The sequence below is a fragment of the Temnothorax americanus genome, unplaced genomic scaffold (genome assembly GCF_048541705.1).
Source record: "Temnothorax americanus isolate GAGA-0224 unplaced genomic scaffold, ASM4854170v1 Scaffold8, whole genome shotgun sequence".
NCBI classification, from domain to species: domain Eukaryota; kingdom Metazoa; phylum Arthropoda; class Insecta; order Hymenoptera; family Formicidae; genus Temnothorax; species Temnothorax americanus.
The window spans coordinates 6243711-6262060 of NW_027509802.1; the positions used below are offsets into that span (position 1 = coordinate 6243711).

Consider the following 18350-nt stretch of genomic DNA (forward strand, 5'->3'; position numbering starts at 1 on the left):
TGCCTCTAGTTTCAAGGCAATATGGCCAGGTGTATATGTATGTGCGTATGTGTAATTGTATGTGTATGTTCGCGATGTCTTGAACTCGGGTTGATGCCGTAGGTTCGTTGGGCCCAAGGAACTGCGCGGATCACTTCCCTCTGCGGCCCACATCTCGACACAGCATCGGCGTAGAGTTCGAGTGTGTTCTGTAGTCATTGTTGCCAATCTTTTATATCTCAGCACTAGTTTTTTATTTATTTTATTTGTTTAAACATAACCTTTTTATTGCTTTCACATTAAGCATAACTTATTTACTGCTTTAAAATTATTCTGGTGAAAAATCCTTGCGAAAATATAAATGTGTCCACAATGGTCGAGTTTTGCGTTCCAACAAACACTCATACACAGTGTTCGAGTGTATCGCACAGTGTCGCACCGTGTCACCTTGCTGGAAAACAGCCAGTGTGATGGTGTGCGATTCCATGGTACGGAACGTATGCGCAATGCGGAATTGGCGGAATGAAGTTCGTTCAATCGCAGATATTCCGTCAGTTGCGTTCCGCTGAAATATCTTTTTTCGTGTCCCATGGAGCGGAATTCGGGGAAGCGCAATTGACGCTTGCCAATCACAAAATTGTTTCCCATAGATCCTTTAATATATCTATCGGAACAGTGTATATTATTGGTACGCACAGACTACGCTTCCGTGTTTTCCGCTGCATGGGACATCAGGAACAAATTTATGCGGATCGGAATCACACGTACATGCAATACATCTGTCACATTAACGAATTCAATTCATAACCTATAAAATTGTCACCAATTGCTAGGGGGATGACGCGTGGCTCAGTGCCTACGCGAATGATTAGTAACACCAAGGTCCGTGGTTCGAATCCGACCCGGCCTTCGTCCCATATATGCTTTGTTGAGAAGTTTTTTCCGATTAAGATTCTTATGGATTAATGATCTGCACGATTGGGAATCGGAAAGGATTCACAATCTGCAAGGTTTAAGATTCGTAAAAAGGATCAAAAAGATTATGAACGTGTGTATCACGGTGGTAGTGTGAATGAATGAATGACTAGGTCTACATTGCTTGTGCTAATTACCTTAGGGTACAAGGCACCTTATTTCCTCATCCGAGGAATGTAACTGATAAAACCCCCCCACCAATTGCTACAACATTTAATCGCTAAAAATGAATTCTGAAAAATTGTTTGTTATTATTTGCGTATTATTAAATAAATTAAAACAATGTTGGTGTCCATTTAAAAAGCAAGAACTACGCAGTACAATTATAAAATTATATTTATTATATATTGTTGTAATAAGCAATTCATATTTCGCGTTCGTTGGACTCAGGTATTTGTCACGTGCTCTATAACTGATCAGCACGTCAAGATGCGTGTGCTTTTGGGGAATGTGGGGAACATACCGCTTCACCGGTCGCACTCTCTGTAACGCTCTCGAACGACTCTGACGTTCCGTTCGCTCTTTGAATAAAGGCACGAGTCATATTATACTTGTCGCTCTATCTACCTACCTACCGTCTCTCATCACCATCCTGCCTGTATCGTCGGCTAATATTAACAACAGGTTATGGGCCCAGACCCTGACGACGCGTTCAGGAGGCTATAGAGAAGAGAAAGAAGAGGGTGAGAGGTAGTGAAAACGAAAACTGTGAGTGAAGACTCTGTGTAAGCTGCTGAACGTGACGCTGGTGCTGAAATATGGCTGAGACCAAGCTGTATCACATTCACCGCTTCAATGGACAGAATTTTCAACTCTGGAAACGTCAAATGGAGATATACATGCTGGAGAACAAACTCCGAAAGTATATTGATGGATCGACGCCGCGGCCGACAGCCACCACGGACATTGCCGCATGGGAACAGAATGATGCAGAAGCACAGGCCTTCCTCATGCGTGGCCTTGAACTGGATCAACTCCGTTACTTGACGGACTGCAGAACGGCTGCTGAAATGTGGGGGCGTCTCAAAACTATCCATGCAGAGAAGAGTGACCAGTCGGTTCAGGTATTGTTAAATCAATTTATAAACGCGAAGATGGATCCGGATGAAAATATGGCGGATTACATCGCGAAGATTGTTTCGCTCGCTCAACGTCTAAAGGACATGGATATGGAGCAAAAAGAGGCGGTCGTCATTGCGAAAATTATTTCTAGTCTGTCCGAAAAATACGATAATGTTCGCACGGCGTGGTATGCGGTTCCGCGTAACGATAAAAAATTAGATAAGTTAACCGAACATTTGATAAACGAAGAGTCGCTGTTAAATATGCGTAGTCGAGGTGTAAACACGAGCAACGAACAAGAAGTGTATTCTGCGCGCGGTAAACGGAGCAATGTAAATAGAAAGTCGTCCGGCATGAGTTCTGCGAATGATGCGAAGCGTGGAAGTTGTCATTTCTGTAAGAAACCGGGTCATTGGGCTCGTGATTGTTTTGAAAAAAGAAAGCATTTAGAGAAAAAGGGTAAAGACAAAAATTACTCTCATGTTAGTGAAAAAGTACATACAGATAAAAGCGACAATGCTGAACTGTTTAATATCGAATGTTTAACTGTAAATGAATTAAATGCACGTGACATGTGGTACGCGGATTCGGCTGCAACGGAACATTTGTGTATGAGGCGAGATTGGTTTAAAAAATTAAATTCATTTCAAAACCATGAGCATAAAGTTCGCGTTGGTAATGGTAACCTTGTTGCTGCTGTAGGTGTAGGTGACATTGATGTTAAGGTTAAACGTTCCGATGGTACATTTAATACACATACTATTTCTGATGTGTGGTACGTGCCTGAAATAAAGAAAAATTTACTGTCGATTGTAGCTAGAGAACATACATTCCTGCCCCAGGGATCTCGGGTTGCGGTTAGCGGGGTCGGGGGGGGCTTCGCTGCCGCGGGGGGAGCGCCGTAAGCGGTTGGCGAGGGGGTCGAGGGACGGTGTAAAGGGTCAGCTAGGGGGGGGGCTATGCGGGGGGAAGCGAAAACTGGGCGAGAGGGGGAGCGCGACGCGGGGGGAACACTTTACGTAAAGTTAGGTGTGGCAGGGCTGCCAACGGTGGTGATTTTCCGATGTACCTCGTTAGCGATTGGCTACTTACTTTTTCCCTACATCTTTTTTCCCCATTTTTACGGTGAAAATCGCGAGTCGTCCTCCCGCGAGGGGGAGCGTTGATCGCGCGCTTCTTCGTCCCAACGGGACGGACGCGATTTTCCGATGTACAACGTTGACGATTGGCTACGCGGACGCGGTTTTCCGATGTACGACGTTGGCGATTGGCTGCGTACTTTTTTTTCCACTTTTATCGCTGACGTATAAAAGTGGTGGTTTTTCCGATGTACGACGTTAGCGATTGGCTGCTTATTATTTTTGTTTTTTTCCGATGTATCGAGAGAGAGACCGAGAGAGAGACGATACCGCTCTCTTCGTTCATCCCCCCCGAACCGTACGTTTCGCTAATAATGGTTTTTTATCGCGCGTCCGAACTCGCGTTCAGACGTATCGAGAGAGATCGAGAGAGAGAGACGATACCGCTCTCTTCGTTCACCCCGAACCGTTACGTTTCGCTAATAATATTTTTTTATCGCGCGTCCGAACTCGTTCAAGGTCACTTTCGACGTCGCGTCCTCCCGCGAGGGGGAGCGTCGATCGCGCGCTTCTTCGCTCCGACGGGCCGGACGCGGTTTTCCGACGTATCGAGAGAGATCGAGAGAGAGAGAGACGATACCGCTCTCCTCGTTCACCCCGAACCGTTACGTTTCGCTAATAATATTTTTTTATCGCGCGTCCGAACTCGTTCAAGGTCACTTTCGACGTCGCGTCCTCCCGCGAGGGGGAGCGTCGATCGCGCGCTTCTTCGCCCCGACGGGCCGGACGCGGTTTTCCAACGTATCGAGAGAGAGAGACCGAGAGAGACGATACCGCTCTCTTCGTTCACCCCGAACCGTTACGTTTCGCTAATAATATTTTTTTATCGCGCGTCCGAACTCGTTCAAGGTCGCTTTCGACGTTGCGTCCTTCTTTTTTTCCTTTTCTCGATCGACGCTGCGAGCGGTCGTCGTGTCTTCCCGCGAGGGGGAGCGTCAATCGTTTTTTTTATCGCGCGTCCGAACTCGAGTTCAAGGTCGCTGTCGACGTCACATCCTCCTTTGATTTTTTTTCGAGCGACGCGGCGAGCGGTTCGCGGAACACGCGCGACAGACTCGAGTCAACGAGGCACGGCGGTAATATGTATTTTATTTGTTAAATTTAAATCAAATTAATTTTATAAAAAAGATGTATAATGTATAAATTAATGAAACTTACGATTAAACATCATGGGGAAGAGTATATCCCCGACCCGTCAACAGACGGAAACGGAGCTCGGACAACAGCATGAACAACGTCATATTATCCGGCCGGTCACGCCGATCACCACCCGGTAAAAAGTCGCGCTGACCGATGCGGAAACGTGGACGAGTGTAGGTAAAGCCCTCATCCAACCAGTCGGGCACCACCAGCGTAGGAGGGGCGGTTTCCTCCCCCGTATTGGCAGCCCGGAGTTCCTCCAGAGTCACTACACCTTTACATGGCACAAACTGCTCGAGAGAAGTCATAATCGTAAAAAAAAAAAAATGAAAAGACGTTACGCGACGGAGAAACAGTCTCGAACTAAAGCGACTCGTTAAATTATATAAAGCTAGCAGTCATAATCAGCAAAAAATGCGATAAAAATAATACCAAGATAGTACCGGATGTGGTTTTCCGACCAGCCTCGTTGTATCGAGAGAGACCGAGAGATGAAGAACTCCCGGCTAGACTTGGGTGTAGTCAATCCACAATCTTTTGAGACAGCGACGCGAAGTCTTTTTTAAAAAAAAGTACATTTGAACAGTGACAGTGCCAAGATGCGTTTGCAAATAACGTATCCGTGTGACGGTGTAAGTGTTTTGTGTTGCGCAATAATAAAAAAATTCTGCGTAATAATTTTGTGTAATATATTTTTTATTTTTAGTACATAAAAGTTGACAAATTGAAGATTGCAAAGGTACCTCTGCAAATGGGGATGAACGTTACGTTCACTCCATACGAGGAATCTTTGCAAATGAGATACCTATTTGACGATGTAACATTTGAGGTGCCTGTGCACATGAAGGAGAGTACATATTATATAAGGTATACGATTTAGTATATCCAATAAATTATTAAATAATTTGTTATAGCCTGACGACGTTCGCGAGCCTATTCCGGCGACGTATATAAATTTCATTCCAGAGGTACGTTATTTGTGTGTTTTTTTTTAAATAATATATTTCGTTTAATTTTTACAGCATGATGTACATGAGAAGACGTTATTTGAAAGGACGTTTGACGAATATAAAAATTTTACTAGATTTGAGGTACGTGATTTGTGCGCGTGTGATGTTTTAAAATATTTTATATATAATTGTTTTTATAGGAGGAAGGTGCCAATGAGAATCCAGCCGAAATACACGTGCATTTCGGCACGTCGACGGTGAGTCGTTTAAGTAATATTTTTTCTAAGATATATAAGTAGGGAAAAAAGAAAATTGTAATTTTTGTATACATGAATGACTCATGTTTAATATACAATTAGAAAAAAGAATTATTTAATTTGTAATTATCGTATACATGAATGACTCATGTTTAATATACAATTAGGAAAAATAATTTTTTTAATTATCTGTTAGTAACTCACACTTAACATGTTTTTTTTATAGTTATTCCGATATGACGAAACAATAGATGCCACGCTCCTACCAAAGGTGTGTGATAAAAAAATGTTTATGAAATTATTTTTAATAAATTATTTTTAATAAATTATTTTTTATAAAATCAATTTTTAGTGGGTAATAGACGTTCCGGGCACGGGGATGTTACACATTTATGATACGATACAGTGGGAGATGCAGTTACATGGGAAGACATCTCTGGTCTTTTGCCCGCTGGAGGTTAGTATGTTCATTATTAATAGCATACATAATTTTTAAAAGTATATACAGTATTTAATAATGTGTGTTTTTCAGCATGTTATTTCAACTCAAATCAGTGTAAAGGGCTACGTTAATAAAGACCTACAAGCGTGGACACAAGCGGAGAGGCGGTGCCGACGAAAAGACGTCGATTATTTGTGGTACGATACGTCGTACCGCCGAGACATCGCGGCCATTTACCACGTGGCGGATGTTTTTGACCTGACGCGTCTCTTCGGGCTCCAGCTCTATGAGGAGGAACCTGAAGAACGAAAAGACGTCGATTATTTGTGGTAAGATACGTCGTACCGCCGAGACATCGCGGCCATTTACCACGTGGCGGATGTTTTTTGACCTGACGCGTCTCTTCGGGCTCCAGCTCTATGAGGAGGAGCTTGAAGATTGGAATCAAAATAAACCTTACTATTTATAATACTTTTTATAATATTTTTTTATAATACTATTTATAATAATATTTATAATAATATTTATAATACTATTTATAATACTTTTTATAATACTATTTATAATACTATTTATAATACTTTTTTTATAATACTTTTTTATAATACTTTTTTATAATATTTTTTATATTTTCATAAAAAGTTATCTTATAAATATACAAAATATATTATAGAAAACGAGCGTCGATGTCAATTTTTTTCCTATTTCCATGTGCTCTATCCCACCTACGTTTTTTCTCTCTCGATCTTACTCGCGTCTTCTCATACGCATGTTCTCTCAATCCCATTTATCGTAAAATGGTTTTATCGTATAGTAAAAAAAATCAATTCCGATGAATGTGTACAATTTTTTATTAAGGTAGTTCGATGATGAAACAACTTTTTGCCAAAAAAAAATGATATGTTTTATATCGAAAGAAGGAACTTTCATGAATCGCTTAAGCCCAGAAAAAAAGATAATTCACTTTCAAATTATGTGATTTTAACATTGGTCTAATAGGTAAAAAGAGGTATTTTTTCTATGAATAACACAAGTCTGCGAAAAAAATCTTTTGCCAAGAATGTTCAGCGAGTCGATCCATCTGTACGATCCCTGAAGCGTGAAGAGCTTCCACATGTCGTTCTTCAACGTGCGATTGAATCTCTCCACCACCGACGCTTTCATCACCGAATACGTGGAGTAGTGATTCACCTTGCGCACGTCGGCGTTGTAGAATTCCTTTCCCTTGTCCGTCTGCAGACTCTCAGGGCACCGCGCGTCCTCGCGAAAGATCTTTCGCAGAGCCGTCGCGACCTCCTTTCCGCTCTTGGTCTTGAGCGGGATCGCCCAGGCGTACTTGCTCAGCACGTCGATGACCGTCAGAATGTAATTGTTACCCGCGTTTTGGCGCGAATAGGGACGCATCTCGACCACGTTGGCCTGCCACAGATCGTCGTAACCGCGCACCACGACGCGGCGACGGGGGAAAGTTCTTCCTCGCCGGCGCGTGCAGTTCCTCCACGAGTCTTCGTTTCTCCACGCTCATTTTTGTTTGATAATCCGTAAAACGGTTTTGATCGCGATGAGTTCGACCTCGAGCTTATCTGTCACAGCAACGAACTCTTTTTTAAACTCTTTTATTACATCACTCAAAGTCTTTCCGAGCTCCGTGATCGCTCCCTCGACGAAGCTCCTATTGGCCGCGTCGGCGCCGACCTCCGGCGCGGCTACGCGTCGTATCTTGCGTCCCGACGCGTCGTAGGGATCCTGAGCGTTCAAACGGAGCGCGACGCTTTCCAGCGCCGCGATTTCGTTCCCCAATTCTCGGATCGCGTTGTTATTTTTAATCTCTTCGATCAAAACGCTTTTCAGTTGCCCAATCGTGCCCTCTACGTAGCTCCTGTTCGTCGCGTCGGTGCCGACATCCGGCGCGGCTAAGCGCCGTATCTTGCGCTCTCTCGCGTCGTAGAATTCCTCGTCCAAACAGAGCGCGTCGTTCTTCAGCGTCGCGTTTCTCTTCTCGATCTCACCGGTCACGAGTTTCCTGAGCCGTTCGATCGCGTCCTCGACGTAACTCCTGTTCGTCGCGTCGTCGCTGTCCTCCGACGCGGCTACCCGCCGTATCTTGCGCTCCCTCGCGTCGTAGGAATCCTCGCTCACGAAGAGCGCGTTGTTGCGCGTGTAATTGCGCAGAGACTCGATCGAGGAGCGCAATCTCACCGTGGACGCACCGTCACCGTTGCTCCGATTCGTCAGAGACATGCCGAATTTGTTCACGGACATCGCGCGCGAGGAGGCGCCGGGAGCGCGCCGCGATTCGTACTGCCGTCGCGATCCGCGCTACCGACATATTTTTGTATTTTTTTCTCTACGTGAAAAAAAAAACAACGAACGATGTCGTTCCTCTTCACACGCGCCTATATATTCCACAAAACAACGAACGATGTCGTTCCTCTTCACGCGCGTCTATTCCACAATTTTCACAGTGTACATTTCAATCTACCGAGTGCGCAAAAATGGTCGCTCGCGAGAACGCGATAAACATTGCGTACCGCCGAATGCGTAAGAATGGTCGGTCGCGGTACCTCTTAATTGAACAAACAGAGAAACGGCGAACGATTGACGAGAGAGCGAGACGGGGAAGGAGCGATAACGCGGAGACGCTTCAGCGCGAATGACCCGACGAGCCGCTGCGGCGCGAGTGAGCGATAACGCGAGGTGCGGTTACGAGTGATAACACGAGTTGTTCTAATAATGTTTTTTTTTCTTTTTTATTTTTTTCTTTTTTTTCTATTTTTTTCTTACGTATTGTATAAATATAAATAACACTTTTATAAATAATGAAAATTTTTTATGCAGCATACGGATATTATAACATAAATTTATACGACTACATGCAACATAAATTATTTTACTGCAAACACCCACTTTTTTTATAATTACTAGACACTACAGACGCGCGCTATTTAGCTTTAACGTTATGCTATTACTATTACACTATTAACCCACCTTGATACACACACACACACACACACACACAACTGACAAAATATACAATGACAGCTGCAAATGAAGTAAGCGCAGCAAGAGAACCAATCGGCATCGTGGAAAAAAGTGACAACAATACCTACGGCATGCCCTTTTTAGAAGATGAGTCACTATATAATTACCTATCTCCGATCCGCTGATATTTCGCGTGGCACTTCGAGCCTTGCGTGACGCGACCAAAATTCAGAATTAAACGATTTTATATTTATAATAATGATGAGAGATCGCATTAATAATAATAATGATGAGAGATCGCATTAATAATAATATTAACCTCGCGACACAACGCGAGCCGACGCATGACAGTCCCTCACGGGATGAAGCAAGCTCGCGGCGCGGCAATCAATCGAGATAGCCAATCAGCATCGCGTAAAAGAGGCTTCAATTTTACGATACAAACGAAATTCACTCAGGTAACACGTTTTTTTTTTTAAGCGGATGTAAACATATCCTTCTAACTTCACTTTTTCAAAACTTATGGCGTATTCCAAACTCGTTGAATTGTGAGTGCCGCAACGCTCATCAAAGCTGGCTGTGATATGAGCATCATTACATCAGCATATTACAACCACTTTGTGAGCAACGCGAGCACGCTTTCCTCCTTGCAGTCGAGAATACATTCTCCAGAACGTCTCTCATGTTACATCCTTTTGCGTTTCCGCACGGTGTAAACGGAGAGGGCGATACGTAAAACGGCAATCGAAATCGTCATACTGTATATACTTTTAAAAATTATGTATGCTATTAATAATGAACATACTAACCTCCGGCGGGCAAAAGACCATATGTCTTCCCATGTAACTGCATCTCCCACTGTATCGTATCATAAATGTGTAACATCCCCGTGCCCGGAACGTCTATTACCCACTAAAAATTGATTTTATAAAAAATAATTTATTAAAAATAATTTATTAAAAATAATTTCATAAACATTTTTTTATCACACACCTTTGGTAGGAGCGTGGCATCTATTGTTTCGTCATATCGGAATAACTATAAAAAAAACATGTTAAGTGTGAGTTACTAACAGATAATTAAAAAAATTATTTTTCCTAATTGTATATTAAACATGAGTCATTCATGTATACGATAATTACAAATTAAATAATTCTTTTTTCTAATTGTATATTAAACAGTCTTATACAGTCCGTCGGAGAGTACAGACGTGTTTATTATTAGTCTAACATATACAAGTTTCGGTCGAAGGTTGTTTTACTGGTCTTGGATTTTTGACTTCTCCTGCTTCCTGTACTCGCATTTTTCACCATGGATAGGAGGACGACTTGCAAGGGCTGCGGTGCGACAGTGGTTAAACCGATTGTTTGCGAAGATTGCGGCGTCGCCTCTCATCCTGGTTGCTTAGCCCGAACGGGTCACCCTCACTCCGACGGCAGATTTCTCTGCTGCTCTCAAGGCTCTTTTGACCTGACAGATCATTTGATCGGAAAAATTAGAGCTATAATCCGTGAAGAGTTCACTATCTTTCGGGAGGAGCTTGCGAGCTTGTATCGTGCTGATATCGAGCAGATTGCAGCTGAGATGCAGGGGCTAACTGAGAAAGTCACGGAGATTGAGAACAAGATATCATCCGCCTCCGCCTCCATCGATCACGAGGAAATAATGGAGGAAATTTCCGAGAGGGAGAGAAGATCCTCAAACTTAATTTTTTATAACATTGACGAGTCAAATTCTCCCTCTTCCTCGACTGATGACGGTTCGAATGATCTGGCCACGGCCGAGGAAATAATACGCAAGATACGGCCCTTAAATCCTCCTCGTATCAAGGTCCGGAGACTCGGCACTTTTAGACAGGGTCATGCAAGACCCTTGCGAGTCTCATTGCCGTCCAAATCCGACGCCATCGACATTCTCAAGAAAAAGAAGAGCTACTCCGGACCAGTTGGTATCAAGCAGGACTTAACCAGGAAGCAGCGTGATCATTTCGTTTGTGTTAAGAAGCGGTTTGAATCGCTTAAAGACACTGGTGTTACCGACATGACTTTGAGATTTATTAACGGTGTGCCGAAAATTGTAAAAGCTTCCACTAATAGGCGCCAAAAAAACGCGACTATCACCCTTTAGCGTATTATCAGAATGTGAGAGGTTTGAGGACGAAATTGGCTGATCTGCGGTGTTCGATCAATTCTTCCGTGCTGAAAGTTGACTTTGTTATTTTTACCGAAACGTGGCTTAATTCTGGTGTTTCTGATGCTGAGCTGGGCCTAAGTGATTTTAAAGTTTTCCGATATGACAGGGATAAACATACTAGCATCTACTCGAGGGGCGGCGGTGTTTTAATTGCTGTCCGTAATTGTTTTCCCAGCCGCTGTATTGAAATATCTCTTTCTAATATTGAACATCTCTTTGTCGAAGTAAGGATCGGCCGTCGCGTATTTATTATTGTCGCTGTTTATATTCCGCCTAATTCTTCGCCTGATGTTTATGAATCTCATTGTCGTTCCGTGCTGGATGTTTGTTTTTCTTATCCTAATGTTAAACTTATTATTCTTGGTGACTTTAACCTGCCAAATATTATCTGGTATCAAAACAATTCATCTCTGAATTATATTGCCAGGGGCGGCTCACAATTAAGACAAGCTGATATTGTCAACGAATATTTTAGTCTTTGCAACTTTCGGCAATACAATAATATAAGTAATGTGCTGGGGAACGAGCTTGATCTGATTTTTTCCTCTCTCGATGGTATTCACGTACATGCTTCCCTTGAGCCTCTCCTTCCTTGCGACACACATCATCCTGCTCTCGAATTTGCCCTGCCACTTCCCACTGCTGCTCGTCCTGCAGGGAATTCTTTCTGCAGACCGTGTTTTAAACGTGCCGATTTTTCTGCAATTGATGACTATTTAGGTCAAATTGACTGGGACTCTGCCTTTGCTAATATTCCGGTGGATGAGGCCACTGAGCTACTTTACTCTCACTTGAACTTTGCGATTAATACTTATGTTCCCTCTTATGTTATTTTTGAATCTACTTATCCAGCATGGTTCACCAAGGAATTAATTTCTCTAGTCAGGGCCAAGAAGGCGGCACACTTAAGATATAAATGCACTCTCTCATTCTCTGATTATCTATCTTTCTCTCATCTTAGAGCTAGATGTAAATCTCTGTCTGCTGTTTGCTGATCTGATTTTATTGATAAATCTGAACATGCGCTGTCGAATAATACCAATCTTTTCTGGGGCTTTATCAGAGACATCAGATCTTCCAAGCATTGCGCCTCTCAGATTCTGCATAATGATCATTTACTGGAGGATGATGAATCTATTGCGAACTGCTTCGCTGATTATTTCGAATCTGTTTATATTAGTAGCGATGTAATCGACGGATACTCTGACAGCGGTTTTAATTTAAATCACCCCTTGGATCTTTTATCCCTGGACATATCAATTTCGGATGTGTATAACGAGATTTGTGAGCTTCCATTGAGCTGCTCCGCGGGGTTGGATGGCATTCCGCCTTTATTACTAAAATCATGTATCTTTATCGCGTCAAGATTTTTGTGGCTGATCTTTAATAAGTCACTGAGGGATGGTGCCTTCCCATCTCTTTGGAAGCAATGTCTTGTCTCTCCGATTTTTAAAAGTGGCGACCGTCAATCAGTCACTAACTATCGTCCTATATGTAAACAAAATGTTATGCCGAAAATCTTTGATGGCATTGTTGCTCGAAAACTTAGCTTCCTATGTAAAAACATTATTATAAAGGAACAACATGGATTTGTACCGGGACGCTCGACAACGACAAATCTTGTTAATTACTATGATTTTTTAACTTCTACTGTTGAGAGTGGATCCCAGGTTGACTCAGTTTATACCGATTTTAGAAAAGCGTTCGACTCAGTTAATCATACAATATTAATGTGTAAACTTCGATCTCTAGGGTTCGGAGGTTCTCTTTTGCGTTGGATATCCTGCTTCCTATCAAACAGGTCTCAAGTCATAAAGTTTAATAATAGCTTCTCTAGAAGTATAAATGTTTTGTCTGGAGTGCCGCAGGGCTCACATCTTGGCCCTCTTTTATTTGTTTTATTTATTAATGACATAGCTGCTTTTATTAAATTCTGCTCTTTCTTACTGTATGCTGATGACCTTAAATTATACCGCCGGATTAATGGACCTGCTGATGCGCTTTTATTACAACATGACTTATTTGAACTTGAGGCCTGGTGTAGGAGGAACTGTCTTCGGCTTAACGTCTCTAAATGTTTTGTTATTCACTTTTCTCGTAGACGTAACTCATATTTATATAACTATACTCTTGATGGTTTACCTCTCTCAGCAGTGCGCGAAGCTCGAGATCTCGGGGTCTTGTTCAGTGCGGACTTATCATTTAATGCACATATACAATCAATAGTTTCAGCTGCTTATAGAACGCTTGGATTCATCCTCCGATGGGGTAGATTTTTTAAGAATATAACCACTTTAAAATTATTATACTGTACGTTAGTTCGCCCCAAGTTGGAGTACTGTTCCATAGTTTGGTCTCCGTATTTTGAATGTCATCAGCTATTGATTGAACGTGTGCAGCACAAATTCCTGCGTATGGCCGCTTATCGGCTAGGTAATCCCATGTCAATTACTTGCCATGAATACTGCACTATATTAGATAGATTAAATCTGCTATCGTTAGAAAATAGGAGACTAACCTTTGATCTTACATTTATTTTTAAGCTTCTTAATCACTCTATTGATTGTCCGGTTTTGTTGGAACGTATCTATTTCAACATCCCGAATAGAGAATTAAGACAGTACTCCATCTTCCACATCGAGTATCACCGTACTTTGTATAGCGCAAATTCGTGTGTAAATAGGCTAATAATATCTGCAAGTAATTTCTCCAATAGGGTTGACTTTTTTGGTGGCTCTGTATCAACTTTTAAACAAAAACTTTCTCGTCTACTCTTGTAACCTGAATTTCTCCATATTATGTTGTAAAATTTTTATTTTATCTTATTGTTCTTGTTTTTTCTTTTCTCTTTGTACGCTAAAGGGTTTATTACCCGTTAATAAAGTTTATTATTATTATTATTATTATTAAACATGAGTCATTCATGTATACAAAAATTACAATTTTCTTTTTTCCCTACTTATATATTTTAGAAAAAATATTACTTAAACGACTCACCGTCGACGTGCCGAAATGCACGTGTATTTCGGCTGGATTCTCATTGGCACCTTCCTCCTATAAAAACAATTATATATAAAATATTTTAAAACATCACACGCGCACAAATCACGTACCTCAAATCTAGTAAAATTTTTATATTCGTCAAACGTTCTTTCAAATAACGTCTTCTCATGTACATCATGCTGTAAAAATTAAACGAAATATATTATTTAAAAAAAAACACACAAATAACGTACCTCTGGAATGAAATTTATATACGTCGCCGGAATAGGCTCGCGAACGTCGTCAGGCTATAACAAATTATTTAATAATTTATTGGATATACTAAATCGTATACCTTATATAATATGTACTCTCCTTCATGTGCACAGGCACCTCAAATGTTACATCGTCAAATAGGTATCTCATTTGCAAAGATTCCTCGTATGGAGTGAACGTAACGTTCATCCCCATTTGCAGAGGTACCTTTGCAATCTTCAATTTGTCAACTTTTATGTACTAAAAATAAAAAATATATTACACAAAATTATTACGCAGAATTTTTTTATTATTGCGCAACACAAAACACTTACACCGTCACACTGATACGTTATTTGCAAACGCATCTTGGCACTGTCACTGTTCAAATGTACTTTTTTTTTTAAAAAGACTTCGCGTCGCTGTCTCAAAAAGACTGTGGATTGACTACACCCAAGTCTAGCCGGGAGTTCTTCATCTCTCGGTCTCTCTCGATACAACGAGGCTGGTCGGAAAACCACATCCGGTACTATCTTGGTATTATTTTTATCGCATTTTTTGCTGATTATGACTGCTAGCTTTATATAATTTAACGAGTCGCTTTAGTTCGAGACTGTTTCTCCGTCGCGTAACGTCTTTTCATTTTTTTTTTTTTTACGATTATGACTTCTCTCGAGCAGTTTGTGCCATGTAAAGGTGTAGTGACTCTGGAGGAACTCCGGGCTGCCAATACGGGGGAGGAAACCGCCCCTCCTACGCTGGTGGTGCCCGACTGGTTGGATGAGGGCTTTACCTACACTCGTCCACGTTTCCGCATCGGTCAGCGCGACTTTTTACCGGGTGGTGATCGGCGTGACCGGCCGGATAATATGACGTTGTTCATGCTGTTGTCCGAGCTCCGTTTCCGTCTGTTGACGGGTCGGGGATATACTCTTCCCCATGATGTTTAATCGTAAGTTTCATTAATTTATACATTATACATCTTTTTTATAAAATTAATTTGATTTAAATTTAACAAATAAAATACATATTACCGCCGTGCCTCGTTGACTCGAGTCTGTCGCGCGTGTTCCGCGAACCGCTCGCCGCGTCGCTCGAAAAAAAACCAAAGGAGGATGTGACGTCGACAGCGACCTTGAACTCGAGTTCGGACGCGCGATAAAAAAAACGATTGACGCTCCCCCTCGCGGGAAGACACGACGACCGCTCGCAGCGTCGATCGAGAAAAGGAAAAAAAGAAGGACGCAACGTCGAAAGCGACCTTGAACGAGTTCGGACGCGCGATAAAAAAATATTATTAGCGAAACGTAACGGTTCGGGGTGAACGAAGAGAGCGGTATCGTCTCTCTCGGTCTCTCTCTCGATACGTTGGAAAACCGCGTCCGGCCCGTCGGGGCGAAGAAGCGCGCGATCGACGCTCCCCCTCGCGGGAGGACGCGACGTCGAAAGTGACCTTGAACGAGTTCGGACGCGCGATAAAAAAATATTATTAGCGAAACGTAACGGTTCGGGGTGAACGAGGAGAGCGGTATCGTCTCTCTCTCTCTCGATCTCTCTCGATACGTCGGAAAACCGCGTCCGGCCCGTCGGAGCGAAGAAGCGCGCGATCGACGCTCCCCCTCGCGGGAGGACGCGACGTCGAAAGTGACCTTGAACGAGTTCGGACGCGCGATAAAAAAATATTATTAGCGAAACGTAACGGTTCGAGGTGAACGAAGAGAGCGGTATCGTCTCTCTCTCTCGATCTCTCTCGATACGTCTGAACGCGAGTTCGGACGCGCGATAAAAAACCATTATTAGCGAAACGTACGGTTCGGGGGGGATGAACGAAGAGAGCGGTATCGTCTCTCTCTCGGTCTCTCTCTCGATACATCGGAAAAAAACAAAAATAATAAGCAGCCAATCGCTAACGTCGTACATCGGAAAAACCACCACTTTTATACGTCAGCGATAAAAGTGGAAAAAAAAGTACGCAGCCAATCGCCAACGTCGTACATCGGAAAACCGCGTCCGCGTAGCCAATCGTCAACGTTGTACATCGGAAAATCGCGTCCGTCCCGTTGGGACGAAGAAGCGCGCGATCGACGCTCCCCCTCGCGGGAGGACGACTCGCGATTTTCACCGTAAAAATGGGGAAAAAAGATGTAGGGAAAAAGTAAGTAGCCAATCGCTAACGAGGTACATCGGAAAATCACCACCGTTGGCAGCCCTGCCACACCTAACTTTACGTAAAGTGTTCCCCCCGCGTCGCGCTCCCCCTCTCGCCCAGTTTTCGCTTCCCCCCGCATAGCCCCCCCCTAGCTGACCCTTTACACCGTCCCTCGACCCCCTCGCCCACCGCTTACGGCGCTCCCCCCGCGGCAGCGAAGCCCCCCCCGACCCCGCTAACCGCAACCCGAGATCCCTGGGGCAGGAATGTATGTTCTCTAGCTACTGCCGTACGTCGGAAAAAGGTATGAGAGTAGTTTTTGAAGAAGGCGGAAAAAGAGTTATATTTTATAAAGGCAATAAGTTTATTGTAGATGGCTTTAGAGGAGATGAAAAACTGTATAAACTCAATTTCTGGCCTGCTTGTAAATATAGTGAAGCAAATGTTAGTACTAGCAGTTCACTGATGGAGTGGCATGAAAAATTAGGCCATGTTAAAAGGCCATGTTTGAAAGTTTTTAATTTAGATAAAGATGATCCGTTTTGCGAAGGATGTGTTCTAGGCAAACAGCATAGAAATTCTTTTCCAAAAAATGAGGCTGTTAGAGCGAAAAAGCCGGGAGAATTGTTTCATGCTGATCTCTGCGGAAAAATGAGTCAGAGTTCTATTGGCGGAGCAAATTATTTTCTTTTGTTAAAGGATGATTTTTCTAAATACTGTTTCGTTTACTTTGTTAAAGAAAAATCTCATGTTTTGGAAGCTTTGCAAAAATTCTATGCTGATGTTAGAGCCGATAATTGTAATGTAAGTTTAATGAAAATTAGAACTGATTGTGGTAAGGAATTTTGTAACAAAGATGTCAAAAAGTTTCTGCTGTCTAAAGGGATAAAACACGAACTGACCACACCTCGCGCTCCTGAACAAAATGGGTATATTGAGAGACAAAATAGAACCATAGTTGAATCAGCTAAAAGCATGTTACATGCAAGAAAACTACCGCTATACTTATGGGCTGAGGCTACTGCTACTGCAGTAAACGTTAAAAATAGAACTGCAACAAATACTCTGAATGGCAAAACACCATATGAAATGTGGTTTGGAGAAAAACCTTCTGTTAGTCACCTGAAAATTTTCGGCAGTACATGCTACGTTCATATTCCCAAGGACCAAAGAAGTAAGTGGGAGATGAACTCTACGTAGATGATGCTGATAGGCTATAGTGATGGAAATAAAGCCTATAAGGTGTATGATCCAGCCCTTCGAAAATGCTACGTAAGAAGAGATGTGGTGTTTGATGAACGACCTCCCTCAGATGATGTGGTAGTTGTCGGCACTGATAAAAACGATGTCGATAACGTGAAACAAGGTGATTCCGAGTATGACGAGCTGAAAGAGTCATTGAAGAGAAATCCAAGAGCTCCTATCCCAAGGGATCCCTATCCACTTAGACCAAGAATACCTTCTACGTCAGATGCTGAGTTGAAAATTGCCGAAGCTCTGTTCACAACCTGTAAGCCACAGACTCTGAAAGAAGCTGTAGAAGCTGAGGATGCGGCTGAATGGATAAGGGCTATGCATGAAGAGTTGAATTTACTCGAAGAAAACGAGACATGGGAGCTTGTTAAAAGGCCTGAAGACCGGACTGTAATCTCGAATCGTTGGATATTCAAGAGAAAATACACTGCGAATGGCGAAATAGATAAATACAAGGCTCGCCTGGTCATAAGAGGATTCTCTCAGAAAGAAGGAATAGATTATAAAGAAATTTTTGCACCAGTTGTAAAGTACAATACAGTAAGAACAGTTCTGTCTATGGTTGCTGTTGATGATCTAGAAATAATTCAA

General features: G+C 42.5%; 1 protein-coding gene and 1 long non-coding RNA gene across 2 annotated transcripts in view; both read left to right on the forward strand.

Moving 5' to 3' along the window:
- Positions 1 to 18350, forward strand: part of LOC143907328 (uncharacterized) — a 156163-nt gene that overhangs the window by 29622 nt on the left and 108191 nt on the right. The gene's annotated exons all lie outside the window — the stretch shown is intronic.
- On the forward strand, positions 5013 to 5949 carry LOC143907430 (uncharacterized). The gene is made up of 4 exons (XR_013259845.1): positions 5013 to 5386; positions 5446 to 5502; positions 5729 to 5773; positions 5855 to 5949. It is a non-coding gene; the product is annotated as an uncharacterized LOC143907430 (long non-coding RNA).